This window comes from Triturus cristatus, chromosome 5_1 (genome assembly GCF_964204655.1).
Source record: "Triturus cristatus chromosome 5_1, aTriCri1.1, whole genome shotgun sequence".
Classification (NCBI taxonomy): domain Eukaryota; kingdom Metazoa; phylum Chordata; class Amphibia; order Caudata; family Salamandridae; genus Triturus; species Triturus cristatus.
Window position 1 is genome coordinate 210,129,601 of NC_140587.1, and position 20,210 is coordinate 210,149,810.

Below are 20,210 nucleotides of genomic sequence, written 5' to 3' on the forward strand. Positions count from 1 at the left end.
GGTAGAGACTGAACTCGAAGAAGAATGGAGTCCAGTTATATAGTTGCTAACTTCCATACTCCCTCTGGTATGAATTGTGGAAATCTTTCAGTGCATTTCTTTACTATCTTGTTGGTATCTTCTTTGCTGTCTTGTTGTTTGATCATAACTTAGATCACAAGTTTTAATAACCAGCACAGTACAGTGGTCAACTTTATTTTTCATCACAAGGCAGTATGAATACACATGGACATGTACCACTCAATGCCTTTAGCCATGAATACCAGAACTTTCAATCATTATTGTAATGAAATGTTTGATAATGTTGCTAGCATACCACTGACATTATGGAAATAGACTAATATAGCCAATATTACATTCTGTTTGACTGAGAGAACTATGTCTATTGATTAATGGGCATTATTTGACCTGCGTTTTGACAATCGCACAGGTTTATTGTAACTATTGGTAATAAATTCAAAAGCATGAATTGTGAATAATTTGCATATGAACCTTGAAAGAGCCAGGACGTGACTTGATAATATGTAATAGGACTACTATAGTCCATTATAAGTTCTAAATTGATTAAGAAACTTACTCCCTATTACCAAACAACCATACCTTGGCCTGTACATGGACAAATATTCGGAGTCCTTTTAGTAGCATCATTATTTGCCCAGATTATCAGAATGAGACCCTCCTATGACTAGGAACCCCAAGTCTTTAGGTACCAGAGCAATAAAGCTTCACCCCAAAAATTATGGTTGACCGCATGGTTTAAGGCTTACAGTACCATTAAAACCCACCAATAGATCAGCTTGGCCATTGTAACATGAACGAGTATACGAAGTCTTTTTACCATGTCCATGATAACATGACAAAAAATCGAGATTACACAAAATAACAATAGTTAACTGATAATAAATTATAACTATGGAATGAGGCTTTAATTATTGTGGAGTTATTAATTACGACGACTTTCATTTTGTATTTTCTTTGGCCCAGTTAAAACATAGACTAGGTCCGTTTTCACTTTCTATTTTTTTAGTTCAATGATTTCAAAGGTGATCATGTGATCAATGACCTTCCAGGTCCAAATGCATCTTGTCCCCTGGCAGCACGAAATAAATGAGTGATCTCAGCAAGTCTGGAATGACTTAAGTTTGTTCGGAAGAGAGACAACCGCTTTTGAACATAAGTGCAGGCACCCGAGATACCTGCAAACGAGACGTGGTTCATTTAGCTGGGTGTCTCCTATCTCAACCCCCATGATATATGATGGGTACACCCCATTGAACAGGAAGGTTACTGCCTCACATTTCACATCACCCTTCAACCCCTACCAACTATATATCACCCTACTGCCATTCACTGAGTTAAAACCACCATCGCCTTTTGGAGAAAGAGGTTCAGTTGCTTTTACAAAAGGGCACAATAGAACCACTACCTGCATGCCAACACTGCACTGAAGTGTAGGTCCTGTACTTTTTTACCCAAAAAGAATGGTTCTCTGGCCACTCCTTGACCTCTGGCATTGAACATGTTCATTGTCTCTAAACACTTCCACATGGTTAGTCTGCAAGATTTCACCCCAGCTACTCCTAGGCAACTTCATGCAAGCACTGCATCTCAAAGACAAATACGTTCCTTCTGGATCCACTGTGGATGATGCTACCAGTTCAAGGTGTTAGCCTTCGGAGTCACTACAGCTTCAAAGATGTTCACAAAGTGCCCAGCGGGGTAGCAGTGCACAGGTGCAGAAATTCCCATAGTTGTGTGACTGGAGAGCAGCGTCCGAAAATGCCTAGCACACACTCAAAGCATTGTCTCCTACTTCTCAGCCTAGATTTATTTAGGTCAGTCTTCAGTGGAATGGCAGGCAGTGCATTCCCCAATGACCAGAGGATGATGGCATGCCAATAGTTTCTGCTTCTTTTCAAGAAACATTGTATTATTACTGTTTGAGCTGTCCTGACTGTTGGGGATGATGGCTTCATGCATGGCAATTGTACTGCACACCAAATTTCATATACAACTGCTTCAGGAATGTGTCACAAGGCAGTGGGCACAAGCCAAAGGGCATCCGGCGGACCTACTGTTAGTAACAACCAGGGTCAAGCACTCTCAGCTTTTGGTAGAATAGCAAAAATCTGTTTGGGAGACCCTTTCAGACTCCTTTCTGCAAGTGACTATCCCCACCGATAAGTCTCATGGGATGGGGAGCTTGCCTCTGCGAGATGACTATCTGAATTCTTGCCCCGCAGCAGCAGGTGTGCCTCAAACTATCTGGAATTTCAAGCTCCAGACTAGCCTTGAAAGTGTTCCTCTCACTTACATGGGAGAAAACTGATAACATCTCTGCCATAGTCTTCAGCCGGAAGCTGGGAGACACCCACTACCTTTCAGCTCTCTGCTTTAGCACTAAAGATTTGACACTGGGCAAATCTGCAACGGCATTCACCTGTTGGTGGAGCATTTTCCAGGAGTGGGGCACAACTTTGTGTACCTGCTCAGCAAGACACATTTACAAATTCCTGAACTCCACCAAGATGTAATTCACAAGTATTTCAAGCGGTGGGAGACTCCAACAATAGACCTGGTCTCCACTCCCAAAAACCCAAAGTGCCAAACCTTATCCTCCGGTTACCCACACCCGTGGTCCACGGGCAATGGACTGTGGATGAACTGGTCATGGATGTTTGTTTAAAAACCTTTCATCAATGCCTTCATGGACAGTCTGAAGTAGGCAATACTTTTAAAGACTGCTCCGACACCTTTCTGGAACCTCAATGTGGCTCTCGTGTCTCTTGGGTCTTTCTTTTGAACAACAGCACTCCTGTCAACTGCAGATTTCTTGGACGGTCCTTTTTTTTAGGACACATGCCACCCTGACAAATTGGTGAGCTTCAGGCTCTTGCAACCCAAGAACTATTCATTTAGGTTCACAAACCTAAAGCTGCTTGTGCCAAACCCAAATTTCTGGCCATGGTTATTGCTCCTTTACACATAAACCAGATCGTTAAGCTGCATGTCGTCTTCCCACAGTCTGATTATATAGCAGAAGGGGACCTTCAGACCCTGAATGTTAATAGAGTACTTATGCACTACAGTAATAGAATTAATCCCTTTAGAAAGTGTACTCAACTTTTTTGTAGCATTTGCCAAACCACAAAAGGGGCTGTGCCATCTCTAAAGCTGGCATTGCTAGGTGAATACTTGAGTGCCTCCTAACTTACTATGCCAAGGCCAATTGCTCACTCCCTGTGCACCCTAGAGCCCACGCTAACTGCAAAAAGGGTGCAACACCTGCTTTTGTGGGCGGCATCCCTTTAATGGATATTTGCAAGGCTGCTACTTGGTTAAAGCTACATACCTTCTCAAAGTGTTATTGTGTTGACTGCCTTGCAGGTCTACAGGCATTAGTTGGCCAGGCAGTCTTAACATCTGCATCATTTGCTCATTAGCCAGCTCTTTGGAGAGGGACTGCTTTATAGTCTGTCAGAGCATATGGATCTACACTCACACATGCTACAAACAGAAAATATTACTTACCGTGTACCTTCTATTCAGAGTGTGTAGTGTTGTAGATCCGCATACGCCCACTCACGTCCCCAAAGGCAAGTGGGGATTACATATTTTCCAGGTTATTAAACTCCCTCTAATATGCACACCACACTGCCTTCAACACCACACTCCACTTAAACTGCTTGCCCTCTGAAAAGACCCACAATCCAAGGTGGAGTTTGTGTGCTGATGCATTGTAGACAAACTGGAGTCACATCCTGTCTCATGACTCAAACTTCTTTGAAGAAAAGCAAATGTCTGGGATCAATACTAGATAGCAGGAGTATGTGAATCTGTAGCACTTAACACTAAAAACACATGGTTACAGGGTAAGTAGTATTTTCCATATGTATGTTATGTTGATTTTGTATAGCGCACTAATTACCTGAGTGTATCCAGTCGCTTGGGCAGGTGTGTTGGCGTGTGCTTACACGAAGAGTCATGTCTTCAGCTTCTTTGGAACTAAAGTATTGATGAGGAGGCTCTTTGTTGAGGGACGTCCAGGTCTTGGGTGCGATGTCTGAGAATTTGTAACCTCCAGTTTTGCTATTTCTCATGCAGGGAGTGTGTGCAGAGTAGGAGTCTGGTGGGTGGGTGAGAGAGTATGTGGCTGCTCCGGTATTCTGGCCCTGTGTTGTGCAGGGCTTTGTATGTGTGCGTGAGAAGTTTGAATTGGCTGCACTTGTGAATGGAAAGCCAGTGAAGATTCCTGAGGTGCGGCGGGATGTGGGAGGTTGAGTAGGAGTGCTGCAGCAGTGTTCTCGATGGTCTGGAGTGTGTTTGAGTTGTTTGGAGATTCTGGCGTAGTGTTGCCAGAGTCCAGCCTGCTGGTGATGTGATTAGGTACGTGTGTGCATCCCTTTGTTGGGTCATTGTGTTGCTATATTTTGCTTCTTTCTCCCTTTTTCTGTTTGGTCAATAGCAAGGAAAAGAAGAAAAGTCTACTAAAGAAAAATAAGTACAGGTTCCTAAATGGAAGTTCTGCTTTCTACCACCAGAAGAAACTAAGCACTGCTTGTATCCCTTTTGATTTTATAAAGCATTCAAATTTTGTATTAAAACACCAAAAATTGGCTGTGTCACTAGCATTTCATAATATTTCAAGCAGGCACACTGCCATGGTACAATCATTCTTACTCCGAAATGTCACTTTTCTGTCCCCCTGATTAGTATCCAATCTAATGGTGTATGATTAAAGTGCAAACCTAGCTGGAAAGCAAGAATGCTTTATGTGAAAGCCGAGATGTGAATTATTCAAGATCAAATACATTGCGATGGACAGTGCACTCCTTGGGGTTTCTCCCAATCGGTGTATAACGGCATGTGTTTTTAATGTAGAAAAAGTAGTATGGAGGAACAAATAAAACGAAATTATTTGCAAAAGGACACTTTTAATTATCCTTTCGTGTGTATATAAATTCACATCTTTTTCATTTTTTGCTGAGCGTATACAACAGACATATCTTTACAAAACACAACCTATGTACATTGAAAGAAAATACGCTACTGTCCAAAAACAGATTTCCGATTATGGATCCACCTTTCAATAGTGTGGACATCCCAGAGGGCATATACATTGCATAAGGAAAATAATATCTCCACAAATTCAAAAGCAATGCAAAGTTCATAAGTCCCAACACATTCCAATTTTTTAGGGGCCCTCTGTGAAACCAAAATGTCGACGCGGTCGCGTTTCAGCCAATCTAATTCCTTTTGGCCTCTTCAGGACAAGGAAAGCAGCAGCAATCTACATGAAAAAAAGCACACTAAAATGACATACATGTGTTTTTAAAGCACACATTTACAGGTGAGCTATCTTGGCACTGAATAACAGTTGTCTTTTGAGTTAGACAACTCAGTAGTTCTCATTTTATCGACCGATGAAGGCTGAGTGGACAAACCAGGATTCAAACCTGTAAAGTTAAATTCTAATTCCTGCAGTTAATGCATTAGTCCGCAGTCATGAACCCCGGCTAGGGTCTATGGCTTGCCTAAGGATGAGCGTAGCGAGTGAGTTTGGGCTGCAAAATGTGAGACCTCGTTCACTCAAATGCTGAGATGTTGTGTTTGACTCCTACTGGCTGCATATTTACACAGCCTGAATATGCATGAAATGTTTTGGCAATCTGTGTATTTTAATCCTCATTATTTACCTAATTATCAAGTATCTAAAGCCCTGCAGGCTTCTGACGCTCAAGGCCTGCATCTCTTTACTGTGCAGTGGATCCTGCTTCACAGGACTGAAGTGGCGGACATGCAATACGATACAATACAAAGCGAAGATCCAGGCCAGCTCACGGCCTGAGTGTAGAAAACCAGTTCAATTAGCAGTGCATGGGAAAACACTCGGGCAGTAGCGAGATTGATTCGCAAATATCTAATGTACCTTGATGTACAATGTCTTGCTGCATTTTATGCTGAAGGCAAAGCTTGAAAAGTTAATTAACTTGTAACCAACTTTAACACAGAAGGGTATTTCATGGACCTCTTTCGTTAGAATATTTGCCTTGTATAAAAGCTGAATTGTTTTCTTGTTTGGAACACAGCGGTCGCTCTCCTTACAATTTACAAAGGTCGTCTCTGAAAGGTGCTTCCCTTTGACTTTTGGGTCTTATTACTACTTTACCTCATGCTCGGGTGGTTAATGTGAACTATAATGGTAGTCTCCACACCCAACAAGTTTAATCCTATCTCTGTTGCCCATTATTGCCTTCAGTAGGGCGGCTGCTTACAATAGGACTTGTGGCAGCCCCGTATGTATAGACTGAGTCAATCATTTCCCTGGACTGTCTTTGTGTTGTCGTTCTTTGGCCAGGCTGGGGGTTGATGCTCCTCCCCATTCACTCCAGATTCTATTCTCTATTTCTGTGGCAGGCTGAGATGTGGTGAGGAGTCTACCCACTGTACTGGGGAAGGATCCAGAAACTCTGGTGCCACTGTATCCTGAGAATCTGAGGAGAGGAAGCCTATCTTTACTGAAGGTCTCTAATGGCAGATACCTCTAGGAAAGACCCTTGTTTCATAGTGCACCCAAGGAATTCACACAGTAAGGGCTGGTAAGTTTGCTCTGGATTAGTCAGGTGGGCTAGTGGTCTCACAGAATTCATCCACAGGCAGCTAGTGTCCGCTGAATTTAATTTAGATGGTGTCCCTTGCGCTCCACATTGTAATCTTCTGGTATGAAAGAGGGGGCATTTATAGTGCCTTTTTATTACCGCACTAACAGCAGTCTTTCAGCAGAGGAACATATGAAGACCCTGTTACTGTGAGTGACCTTTTCTTTAGCTGAGACATTTCGAGGACTCGGAGCTTCTGTGATTGTCCGCAAGGTCTGTACAGATCTATGATGTTCAGCAGCCCATAGCGGCGTATATTGTAAACTTGGGAGGAAGGACCTCTTAATGCAACTTCTTTCTCCCTGCATCCATGCTCCTCAGTGGAAAACCAGGAACCATTTGTTCGAGGCATGTGAGCTTTTGATCACATGCTGTGCATAGCCTGCCATCTAGTGTTGGGTCCAGATGTTTGCACTTTGTTTTTGTTCGAAGAAGTCTTTTCCAGTCACGAGGTAGGTGACTTTTCCTTTCTGTGATAGTGCACATGGGTATAGACTCCATTGTTGGATTGTTTTTTCCGCCACCTGGTTCGGATGTGAATTGCTGCGCTCCGGGACCGTTTCTCAGGTTCCCTTTGACGCGCAATCCACTATCCTCGCTGGTATTGTTTCTCGATCGCGTTTTCCCATTCTCCGCGTATTGTTTCGAACCAAGAATCTTCGATCGGAAAGCTCGAGGAGGGCCGTAGGGCCTACCCGCGCCGGGCTCGCTAGAAGTCGATGGAACGGACTCCATTCAAACTCTGTCCCGGGTGTCGTGCCAAGTTTCCGCACACCGACCTGCAATCTGTTTGTCCCCGGAACACGACGAGAGACTGCGACGCGTGCTGATCGTTTCGATCTAAGAAGAGGCTTCGTGACCGTCTGACTCGATATCATGAGATGCAACACCAAGGCGGCTCCATACGGACATCTTCGGAGAAGATTCCGACCGAGAAGAAACACGCGCTCAAGGAACCGAGGAAGGGGAACATCTCTCCGAGGCTGACTCTGACATGGAAGAAAAGGCGCAAGTTACACCGGGTCAGTTTACCGTGAGTATAGAAACCCCCTTGCCCCAACAACCAAAACAGGCTCCGGGCCTTCCTCTGCCTGCGGGCCAAGGTCGGCACCGACAAGTTTTGAGCACCCCGCCTACGTGCCCGGCGCCCAAACACAAAGAAAAGCCTTTCGGTTCTGGCTCGAGTCAGCCCCATGCCGGCGCTGAGCCAAAATCTTTGATGTCGAAAACCAAGCATGACCATGTTCCATCTTTGTCGAAGCCTCAATCTTCGGTGCCAAAGAGTTCAGAACCGAAACGTTTGACGCCGAAAACTGCAAGCAAAGAAAGACTCCGACATAAGAGCCTTGGTCCGATGTTCCACCTCCGGATCCGAAACAAAAAGGACTGGTTATTAACCCAGATACCAGACATATTAATGCAAATTTGCCAGAAAAAAGGAAATTGCCCATCAGGATGAGCATCACATCCCCCAGAAAAAAAGGAATGTGGGTACAAACCCATCACCACCCTATGTGCCACCTCCTTCACCTACTAATCCTCTACTACTCATTACCCCCACTAATTCACCACTATCACCTGACCCATAGAATGAAGAGGATGGGCATGAGGCTAGGCTACAAGATGTTGACCCATGGGAGGATTATGATACTTATCCACACACAGATACTGACCCTGACTTGTAGCCATCCAGGCCATCACATCCTGATGACAATATAGGATACATTGAGCTTCTTAACATGGCTGCTCATTACCATGGGGTGGTACTACATAAGGAGGCTTTAGAGGAGGACTTCTTGTTTGAGACCTTCAGCTCCACTCAAAAAAGTACACGTACATTACCAATGCTTAAGCATGCAGATGTGCTTTTCAAAGACCCCGTCAGGGCAAGAATCATCACGCCCAGGGTTGAGTAAAAATATAAGTTAGCACCTACTGACCCTGCTTACATCAAGGGTCAGCTGCCCTTAAACTCTCTTGTGGTCTCTAATGCTCATAAGAGAGCGAACTCAGACCACATATGAGGCCCCTCCTCCTGATAAGGAGTCCAAGTTAATTGATGCCTCTGGTAAAAGGGTAGCCTCACAGGCAGCAAATCACTGGCACATTGCCAATGCTCAGGCTTTGCTAGTCAGATATGATAGAGCTCATTATGATGAGCTGGAAAAAGTTATCCAATTTCTGCCTGATGAGCACAAATCTAATACGAGAGGGAAAACGTATCACTTTTAACTCCAAGTGCGCATTAGATGCAGCAGACACAGCAGCACGCGCACTAAACACCAGTGTGTTGCTACTTAGACATCCATGGTTAAGAGTAATCCGATTTCAAACCTGAAGTACAGGCCTCCATTCTTAATCAGCCCTTTGATAAAGAACACCTCTTTGGTCCAGCAATTGACACCTTGCTGGAAAAAAACACTGAGGTCGCAAAGTCCATGGGGGCTTTACAATTAGAGGTTCCTTTCGCCGCTCCAAAAATGTTACCACAGATAATCCCTCCTCTTACAAAGGCACCAACCAATCCCCCTCATCAAGAGGATATTTTAGAGGAGGTTTTAGAGGAAACAATGGTAAGGGAAGAGGCAGAGGCAACTCTACACGCACTTCTCCCTGCTAATAACAGACTTCCTTCCGCTACCCCCCGATCATTCCACTCCCGTCGGGGGACATCTCTCAATTTCTCCCTGTCTGGAACAACATCACCTCAGACAAAGGGGTTTTACTAATTATCCAATATGGTTACTGCCTGGAACTTACAGACCCTCCCCCCTAACATTCTTCCAAGATCACATGCAATGTCACAGGAACATCTTACCCATTTAAAAAAAAGTTCTCTCCTGTTACAAAAAGGAGCAATTGATCCAGTCCCATTAAAACATCCAGGGACCGGTGTATACTCCCTGCCCATCTTAATTCCCAAGGACTGCTCTCTCAGACCTATACTAGACCTCAGACCACTAAATCTATACATTAAATCAGACCACTTTCACATGGTCGCTCTCCAACAAGTGCTTCCGCTTCAACAAGGCGACTTTCTGTCCACTGTGGACTTGAAGGACGCCTATTTTCATATCCCAATACATCCTGCTCATCTCGTAGTAGCAGGAGAGCATTCAGTTCAAGGTGCTCCCATTACGGAGTAACTACCGCACTCCGAGCTTTCACCAAGTGTTTAGCAGTAGTCTCAGCTCATCTTCGAAGACAACACATTCACGTCTTCCCATATCTGGACGACTGGTTCATAAAAGCCAGCTCGCAAGAAAGCGGTCTCCATCACACTGACAAAACCGTGCAGTTGCGTCACGATCTTGGTTTCACAGTCAACCTGTCCAAGTCTCATTCAACAGCCATCCAACACACAAGGGTATCTTGGAGCCACAATAGGTACACAAAAGGCTTTGGCCTATTGCAGTCCAGCCAGAATCCGCAACATGCAGACTTTATTCTGCCAGTTCCAGCCTCAACACTCCTTGCCAACTTGTGTTCATGCAGTTACTAGGGATAATGGCTTCCTGCATACTAATAGTTCCTTACGCAAGACTTCACATGCACCCCCTTCATGAATGTTCCTCTCCAGACGCATGCAATTCAGGGCATGTGGAGCCTTCAGCAAAAACAGCTTCACATAAATCATCTAGAGCTGCTAGTGATTTTTCTAGTGCTCTAAGCGTTTCAAGTTCATCTAGTAGGCAAAGCTGTCCTGATCCGTACAGTCATGACAGCAATGTACTACATACAGAAACAGAGGGGCACACGCTCTCCAGCTATCACAGACCATCTGGAGATGGGCCATACATCACAATGTTTCTCCTTGCCGAACACCTTCCAGGAGCAGATCTGCTCTGTCGTCAAAGACAACAGATCCACGAATGGGAACTCCACCCTAAAGTTCTCCCATTCTTCCAAATGTGGGGATTTCCAGCCATAGAGCTGTTCGCCACAAACCTAAAAGCAATGCTCAAACTTCCCATCCAGACATCCACACCCATTGTCCAAGGGCAATGCACTATGGATGAATTGGTCAGGGATATCTGCCTACGCTTTTCCGCCACTCCCACCCATTCCATTAGGGGTTCGGAAGCTCAAACGGGCATCCCTGACATTAATCCTAGCTGCTTCCACATGGGCCGACAACCCTGGTTCACCACCCTGTTGGAGCTCTCAGTAGTTCCTCACCAAAAACTACACCTCACTCCCAATCTGCTCACTCAGCCATGGAGAGATAATACATCCAGATCCCAGCCATCTCAACCTTGTGATCTGGCACCTGAAATCTTAGAGTTTGGCTACCTTAATCTTCCGCCAGACTGCATGAACATTATCAAAGAGGCTAGGCGTCCTACCACAAGATCATGCTATGCAGCAAAGTGGAAGCAAATTGTTCTATACTGTAATAACAATCAAATCGATCCACTGGACGCTTCAGTTAGAAAAATCATTTGCTATTTACTACATCTGCAGTGTTCCAATTTAACGTACTCTGCTATACGCTTACATCCTGCTGCAATAGCTGCATACCTACATGATAGACAACATCGGTCTCTTTTTAAAATGCCTGTAATCAAAGCATTTATGGAGGGATTTAAGAGAATCATTCTTCCAAGGCTTCCACCTGCTCCAGTGTGGAATCTCAACTTTGTCCTCACCAGGCTAATGGGTCCACCCATTGAACCATTGCATAGATGTGAAATACAATTTCTCACTTGGAAGATAGCTTCCCTCATAGCGATCACCTCTCTGAGGACAGTGGTTGAGCTTCAGGCACTAAACCTAGAAGAACCATTCTTACAAATACATCAAAACAGTGGTTCTTCGGACCAACCCTACATTTCTAACAAAGGCCATTTCTGCTTTAAATATCAACCAATATGCCTGTGTTCTTCCCTCAACCAGATTTTGTGGCAGAACGTGCTTTACACACTTTAGATGTGAAAAGAGTACTTTGTTATTATATAGTAACGACAAAACCTTTCCACAAAACAGCTATTTGTCACTTTTGCTCCACCACATAAAGGCAATCCAAAATCAAAATCTGGCATTGCAAGGTGGATTGCATTCAAATATGCTACGCAAAAGCAAAAAACTTTAACAATTCCCCTTAGAGCGCGCTCCACGTGCAAACTAGGGGCTTCTATGGCATTTTTAGGCAACCTACCCATAGATGATATCTGCAAAGCTGCAACATGGTCTACACCACACATTCACAAAGCACTATTGTGTAAATGTGTTAGCAAGACAGCAAGCTTGTGTGGGCCAAGCAGTTTTACGTACCCCATTTCAAACCACTGCTACAGGTTAGCCACCGCTTTGGGAGATAACTGGTTTTTAGTCTATGCACAGCATGTGATCTACAGCTCACATGCCTCAAACGGAAAATGGTACGTTCGAGGCATATGAGCTGCAGATTACACACTTTTGCATAGATCGCCATCTGGTGTTGGGCCCGGATGTTGCAGTTTGTTTTTCCTCCTGGAAAGTCTTGGAAGTCACGAGGTCGGTGACTCCTCCCTTGGATCGTATTGCGCATGGGCTTCGGCTCCATCCTCAGATTGTTTGTTTTTTTCCGCCATCGGGTATCGGATGTAATACTTCGCGCTCCGGTTCCGAACATTTCCAGTTCGACGATCGAAGCGGAATCCTCGCTTATCGCGGTATTGTTCAGATCCAGATCTCCTCAATCACCTTCTCTTCGACACCTCTTCGATTCCAGTCGTTGACGGCGGCCTTCGGGCCTACCCAATCTCCGGTCCCGGCTGATGGAAAGAACTCCTTTCAAGAAGTGCCCTCGATGTGGGTCCAAATTCCCCCACACCGATCTTCATGAGGTGTGCAACCTCTGCCTCTGCCTCTCCCCTGAACACGAGGCTCGAGACTGTCCGGCCTGCAAGTCTTTCAGATCGAAAAAGACTATTCGAGATCGAAGAGCCAGACGAAACATGGCGCACTCCTCGACCTCCGTTCCAGTCGACATCTTCGGGGACGACGTCGAAGATCCGGGACAGCAGCACACCGAAGAGGACCTCGTCAGTGCTTCCGAAGCCGACGACTTCGATGTGGAGGACATCACCCCGGCGCAGAGGGTCGTGAGTACTATACCCCCTCCCACACCCGCGCCCACACCCAAAAAGGCTTTGGTCACGCCTTCGCCTTCGGGCCTAGGCAAGACCAGAGACACTGCTTCACACACCCCTCCTTCGGACCCGGTGAAGAAGCCAAATAAGCCTTCCGGCGACTCGGGCTTCCAGGCCATCTCCACCGGAAGACTCATTAGGTTTCCACCACCTACTTCAGAGGGCGGCACATTATCACGGGGTAGAGCTACACACTGACCCAGTGGAGGAGGATTTCCTCCTCGACACCTTTGATACCGCACCTAGGTCTACCTCCATACTACCTATGCTCAAGGGGGTGATAAAACATGCGCCAGAGGTTTTTAAGGACCCAGTCAGGGCTAGGGTCATTAACCCACGCATAGAAAAAAAGTACAAAGCTGCCCCCACAGATCCTGCCTATAAAAGGGCCAGCGCCACTAGATTCCCTAGTGGTTTCCACTGCACGGAAGAGGTCGGACTCCCAGGCGTCAGGCGAAGCACCACCACCTGACAAGGAGTCCAAGCTACTAGACGCGTCAGGAAAGCACACTGCGTCACAGGCAGCCAATATATGGCGTATCGCCAACACTCAAGCGCTATTGGTCAGATACGATAGGGCGCATTATGATGAATTAGAGACCATAATGCACCACCTTCCAGAAAGATACAAAAATAGGGCCAATTAATTCATTCAAGAGGGTAACACCTCCATACGCTGTGCCTTAGATGCAGCAGACACAGCCTCCATCCTAAATCATCCCTTTGACCAAGAACACCTATTCGGCCCAAAGGTAGATGAGGCCCTCGAGAAAATGAAGGACACTGATACGGCAAAATCTATGGGAGCCCTGCAGTCACACCCTCCTAGGCGCTCCTTTCGCCGCTCTTCCTTTCGGGGTACGGCTAGAGGCTACTCCTCAGATAGCGCGTCCACTTCCTACAAATCCCCTGCTCAGTCCACCTTCACAAGGCCTTATCAAAGAGGCGGCTATAGGGGCAATGACAATAAAGGCAGAGGCAAAACAAATACCGCCCGCTCTGCCACACCGCCTACCCAATGACTCTTCCACCCCCCCCCCCCATTCCCTCCAGACCATCCCACTCCGGTCGGGGGCAGGCTACAAAATTTCCTTCACCTCTGGGAGACCATCACCTCAGACAAATGGGTGACCCAAATTATTCGCTCCGGGTACTGCATAGAATTGACATCTACCCCCCCAAACATTCCACCCAGGCAACGCCCGATGTCACAAGAACATTCCACATTACTAAAACTGGAGGTAATCTCCCTCCTACAAAAACAGGCAATAGAACAAGTTCCCGTCAATCAGCAAAATTTAGGGGTCTACTCCCTATATTTTCTAATACCAAAAAGGGACGAGACTCTACGACCTATTCTAGATCTCCGGCCCCTAAACACATACATACATTCAGACCATTTTCACATGGTAACGCTTCAGCAGGTACTTCCGCTCTCCCAGAATGACTTCCTCACCACACTGGACTTGAAAGACGCATACTTTCACATTCCGGTACACCATGCTCACAGAAAGTACCTCCGATTTGTAGTGGACGGGCAACACTACCAGTTCAAGGTGCTCCCATTCGGGGTCACAACAGCACCAAGGGTATTCACCAAGTGCCTAGCGGTAGTGGCGGCACACCTCAGAAGACCGCACATTCACGTCTTCCCATATTTGGGCGACTGGCTGATAAAAGCCACGTCCTACAACCAATGTGTACACCACACCGCCACTACAATCCAACTACTTCACCAGCTAGGCTTCACGGTGAACCACCAAAAGTCCCAGCTAACACCATCCCACATAAAGCAATACCTTGGTGCCACCATAGACACCTCAAAAGCCATAGCCTACCCCAATCCGGCCGGGATTGCAAGCATTCAGGCTTTGCGTCAAAGATTCATACCTCAACACTCCCTTCCAGCAAGAGTGTTTATGCAACTGATGGGGATGATGACCTCTTGTATTTTCATAGTGCCTCACGCAAGACTCCAGATGCGTCCACTCCAAGAGTGCTTAGCGCGCCAATGGAACCAGGCCCAGGGGCAACTGGTGTTGGTAGACGGTCGCACCCATCGCTCTCTGCAGTGGTGGAACACCACATCTTTCCAGAGGTCGACCGTTCCTGGACCCGGTTCCACAAATACTAACAGACGCATCGCTCTCCGGCTGGGGAGCTCATCTATTACATCTCACAGTGCAGGGCACATGGACGCCGCAATAAAAGTCACTCCATATCAACCATCTGGAGTTACTGGCAATCTTTCTAGCCCTAAACTACTTTCAAATACAGATTTTAGGCAAGGCAGTCCTCATTCGCACAGACATGACGGCCATGTACTACATTCAAAGACAAGGCGGCACACACTCTCCACAGCTCTCAACTAGCACAGAGCATATGGAGATGGGCAATTCCACACAAAATCTTTCTCCTGGCCCAGCATGTACCAGGAGTCCAAAACACCATGGCAGATATGCTCAGCAGACAGACGCAGCAGATCCACGAGTGGGAACTTCACCCACAGGTTCTTCACCCGTTCTATCCGATGTGGGGGCATCCGCACATAGACCTCTTTGCTACCCACGAAAACAAAAAATGCCCAAGCTTCGCCGCCAGATACCCACACCCATTGTCCAAAGGCAATGCGATCTGGATGAACTGGTCAGGCAAATTTGCGTACGCCTTTCCACCTCTCCCACTAATTCCATTAGTGGTGCGAAAGCTACAACAGCATTCCCTCACACTGATCCTAGTAGCTCCAACATGGGCCAGACAACCGTGGTACACCACACTACTGGAACTTTCAGTAGTACCACACCAAAAGCTACACCTCTCGCCATGCCTCCTAACCCAGAACCATGGAGAGATCAGGCACCCGGACCCAGCTCAGCTCAACCTTGCGATCTGGCTCCTGAGATCCTAGAATTCGGATACCTTAACCTTCCCCCTGACTGTATGAACGTCATCGGAGAAGCTAGACGCCCTACCACTAGATTCTGCTACGCTGCCAAGTGGAAAAGATTTGTTGTTTATTGCCATAACACCATCAATCCTCTAGACGTGTCTATATAACACATCGTATGCTACTTACTCCATCTACAAAGGTGTAATCTAGCATATACATCCATTCGGCTACACCTTGCAGCAATTGCCGCTTACCTACAAAACAGACAGCACCTATCCATTTTCAGAGTGCCTGCCATTAAAGCCTTCATGGAAGGCCTCAAACGAATAATTCCCCCTAGAGTACCACCCTCACCTGTGTGGAACTTAAATATAGTTCTCACAAGGCTAATGGGACCGCCCTTCGAACCTTTGCATAAATGCGAACTGCAATTTCGCATTTGCAGTTAAAGCCCACTCTACACGAAAGATAGGGGCTTCTATGGCTTTTCTAGGGAACATCCCATTAGATGATATCTGCAAAGCAGCTACATGGTCAACACCGCACACTTTCACTAAACATTACTGTGTAGATGTGCAAACCAAGCAACAAGCTAGTGTGGGCCAGGCTGTACTAAAAACACTATTTCAAACCACTGCAACAGATACCGGTGGTCGCCGCTAAGGTTGGGAACTGCTATATAGTCTATGCAAAAGTGTGTAATCTGCGGCTCATATGCCTCGAACGGAATATGCTACTTACCAGTATGCATCTGTTCTTGGCATGTAGAGCTGCAGATCTACACACGCCCACCCGCCTCCCCGGCTACCTGTATCTTTTCCAGTCTATCTTATTTAGATACAACACACGTGGGTTTCTACACTGTTATTACTACGCTCCATCTTTCCCTGTTGGCGAAAAACAATCTGAGGATGGAGCCGAAGCCCATGCGTAATACGATCCAAGGGAGGAGTCACCGACCTCGTGACTTCCAAAGACTTTCCAAGAGGAAAAACAAACTGCAAACATCCGGGCCCAACACCAGATGGCGATCGATGCAAAAGTGTGTAGATCTGCAGCTCTACATGCCAAGAACAGATGCATACTGGTAAGTAGCATATTCCTTACCCAGTATGCATCTGTTCTTGGCATGAGCTGTAGTCGCATGCGCCCACCCGCCTCCCCGGGTACCTATATCTGTTGCAGTTACATCTTACTTAGATACATATATACATGGACATCTTACTACTCTTTCTAACTCCATTATCACCCTCTGCGGCAAACAATCCAACAATGGAGTCGATACCCATGCGTACTATCACCGAAAGGAGGCATCACCTACCTCGTGACTGGAAAATGCTTCTTCGAACAAAAACAAAGTGAAAACCTACAGACCCAACACTAGATGGCAGGCTATGCACAGCATGTGACTCTAAAGCTGTACATGCCAAGAACAGATGCATACTGGGTAAGTAGCATTTTCCTTTTCTTACATTGCATCATGTGCCATCTACAATGTGACCCAGCTCCACAGAGGCACACAGCAGTGGCCTGCTGGATGAATACAGTTCTGCATTTCAATATGTTCTCGGGAGGGCCTGGAGGATAGTCCAACAGAAATGGACAACTCAGTACACTGGCCATAGCCCTCACCCCATGGCAAGGTTTCTCAAAGACATTGGATTCTGCCAGAGGGATTTTCCAAGTTGCGTCCTAGTCCCATAGACTGCTCCATGGCACCAAGTGATCACTTTTGTTGAGCCACGGCTCCAACACCCAGACTGCTGATGCCCAGGACCATTCTTTGCCTCCTACTTGAAGGGCCTGCCATGCTGAAGTCTTGTTGCCTGCCTTCCCAGCCAAGGGTCATTCGTTATCTTTAATTGGGGATTTCTGGACCTGGTCCCCGCAGCACCTCTGCCTTCATCCTCCTGACAGTGTGTGTTGGGAGACTGTAATTCTCTACTAGGGCACTGTCTATGTTCCCCAGCATGCTTCAACACCAGAAGTGCATTGCTAGGAAGGCATAGTTTCACTGACCTTTACCTCTCCACAGGTGTAGACCACATCTCTGCTTAGTTCCTTAGATACTTTCTCAGTTTCATCATTTCTCACCCTTCTGTGCATTAGTTCCACCAGTGTATTTTGTGCCATATGTTTATTTTTTTCTTTTCACGTGTTTGGCCGTAGATAGCCCATATAGCTAGGAGCATGATTTAGGGTGGTGAGCACTCGTCCCCCTCTGCCCCCCCATGCATACAACATCAAAATGGACAGCGGTATGCAACCCTCTTGAAGATAGTCACTTTTGTTCCATTATTCAGGACTCCGGATACATCTCGCTTGCTGGGCTCAAGCTGTGCTGAGAAGGATGGCTAAGTGTCCACTCCTGAGCGTCCAGACTTGTACACTCACCCACTATGGATCAATCAATCAATCAATCGGGCTTTGTAAAGCGGGCTACTCAACCATGAGTATCTCCATGCGTGGGGGGGGGGGGGGGTGGCTCAGGAACAGTCGAAGGGCCAGGTCTTGAGGTCCTGCCTAAGCAGGTGCAGGGTCGGGGTGCGTCTGATGTTCACCGGGAGCTCGTTCCAGGCTTTGGCTGCGATGTAGGTGAAAGCTCTTCTGACGGTCCTGTGTCTGCGGATGCGGGGGACCTGCGCCAGGGCGAGGTCGATGGAGCGGAGGTCTCTCTTGGGTACGTGGAAGGATAGTCGTTCATTGAAGTATTTGGGTCCGATGTTGTGGAGGGATTTGTAGGCGTTTGTGAGGAGTTTGAAGGCGACCTCCTTCTCGACGGGGAGCCAGTGGAGGTCACGTAGGTGTTGAGTCATGTGCTCATGCTGTGGCGTCCAGAGGACGAGTCTGGCTGCGGCTTTCTGGATGGTCTGGAGCCTGTGTAGTAGTGTTTTGTTGCCGTAGTCCAGCCTGCTAGTGATGAGTTCGTGGTTGACTGTTCTCCTGCAGTCGGGGGGGGTTGGGGGGGGGAAGGGGGGAGGAGGTGGGATCCACTTGAAGGTCTTTCGGAGGATGCGAAGGCAGTTGAAGCTAGTGGAGGCGACGGCGTTGATCTGGCGGTTCATGGAGAGGGAAGAGTCAAGGCTGATACCGTGGTTCCGAGCGTGGTCTGTGGGGGTGGGTGGGTTCCCAAGAGCGGAGGGCCACCAGGTGTTGTCCCAGGCGGAGGTGCAGGGCCCGAGGATGAGGACCTGTCTTTTCTGAGTTTAGCTTCAGGCAGCTGTTTCATCCAGGCTGCCACGTCTTTCATACCGTCCTGGAAATAAAGTCTGGTGTCATCGGGATTATTCGTGAGCGAGAGGGTGAGCTGTGTCGTCGGCCCAGGATACGATGCTGAGCCCATTTTCTTGGATGATGGAGGCGAGGGGGGCCTTGTAGACGTTGAGAGTGGGGCTGAGTGATGATCCCTGTGGAACTCCGCAGTTGATTTCGGTGGGTTTGGAGAGGAAGGGAGGGATTCGGATCCTCTGGGTGCTGACGGAGAGGAAGGACTGGATCCAGGCTAGGGCTGCTCCCTGCATTCCTGCATTGTGCAGTCTGGCCGCGAGAGTGCGATGAGACACGGTGTCGAAGGCTGCAGAGAGATCTAGAAGGACGAGGGCCGCGGTGTGTCCCTGGTTGAGTAGCGTGCGGATGTCATCAGTGGCGGCGAGGAGGGCGGTCTCTGTGCTGTAGTTGCTGCGGAATCCGGATTGGGAAGTGTCTAGGATGGAGCAATCTTCTATGAAAGCGATCAGCTGGGCGTTCACGAGTCGCTCGGTGACTTTGGCCGCAAAGGGGAGGAGAGAGATGGGCCGGTAGTTCTTCAGGTCCGTTGGGTCGGCCGATGGTTTCTTGAGGAGGGGTTTTACCTCCGTCCGTTTCCAGTTGTCTGGGCAGATGCCTGAACTAAGGGAGGTGTTGATGGCCGTTCTAGTTCGGGTGCGATGACTGTGGAGGGCCGGTGTCGGTTGGGTCTCCTCAGGGGATCCGGCTGAGAGTTGCTACAGGGCAGTCCTCTGCTAACCTTCAGCTAACCTTTTAACATCCATTCTGGACAGCAGTTAGGATTCTACTTTTATCAGAATTCATTTGCAAACCCTTTTGTAGTAGCTTTGCTTTTCATGCCACTCAAGATTCTTGAGGGTTCTTTTTTTTATTTAAAGGTATGCATGCCATTCACTCATTCCCCAAATTGTCCACTCCTATAATTAAGTTAATAGGTCATTTAATACATGTACTCAATAAGACTCGCCCAGCATTACTCCAGTTGTATCTCTTCTTAAAATGTATGCCTGTTGCTGTAGATTTTTTCGTGGGGGGGAGGGGGGTTTAATAGAACATGATCGATAGTATATTTAGTGCTGACTAATAAAAAGTTTTTAAAAACAGCATTGGCATAGCCAATATGTCTCGCTTTTGGGACCTTTTAAGTGTTTAGCCATGCAACAGTTGCATAACCAAATACTTACAAGGTCCCAAAAGCGAGGCCTATTGGCTATGCCAATGCTTGTTTCTGTTTATTACTGCTCTGTAGTAATGGCGGCG

The 20,210-nt window shown here is 47.0% G+C and overlaps 1 protein-coding gene across 4 annotated transcripts in view; it reads left to right on the plus strand.

Annotated features, from left to right (window-relative positions):
- Nucleotides 1–20,210, plus strand: part of PTP4A3 (protein tyrosine phosphatase 4A3) — a 193,828-nt gene that overhangs the window by 156,772 nt on the left and 16,846 nt on the right. For 2 of the 4 annotated variants that reach the window (XR_014961468.1, XR_014961469.1), the window contains exon 6: nt 6,418–6,599. The exons of the other annotated variants lie outside the window; for them this stretch is intronic. The gene's annotated coding sequence lies outside the window, so the exon portion shown is untranslated. The remainder of the gene's footprint in view (nt 1–6,417; nt 6,600–20,210) is intronic. 4 annotated transcript variants of the gene reach the window in all.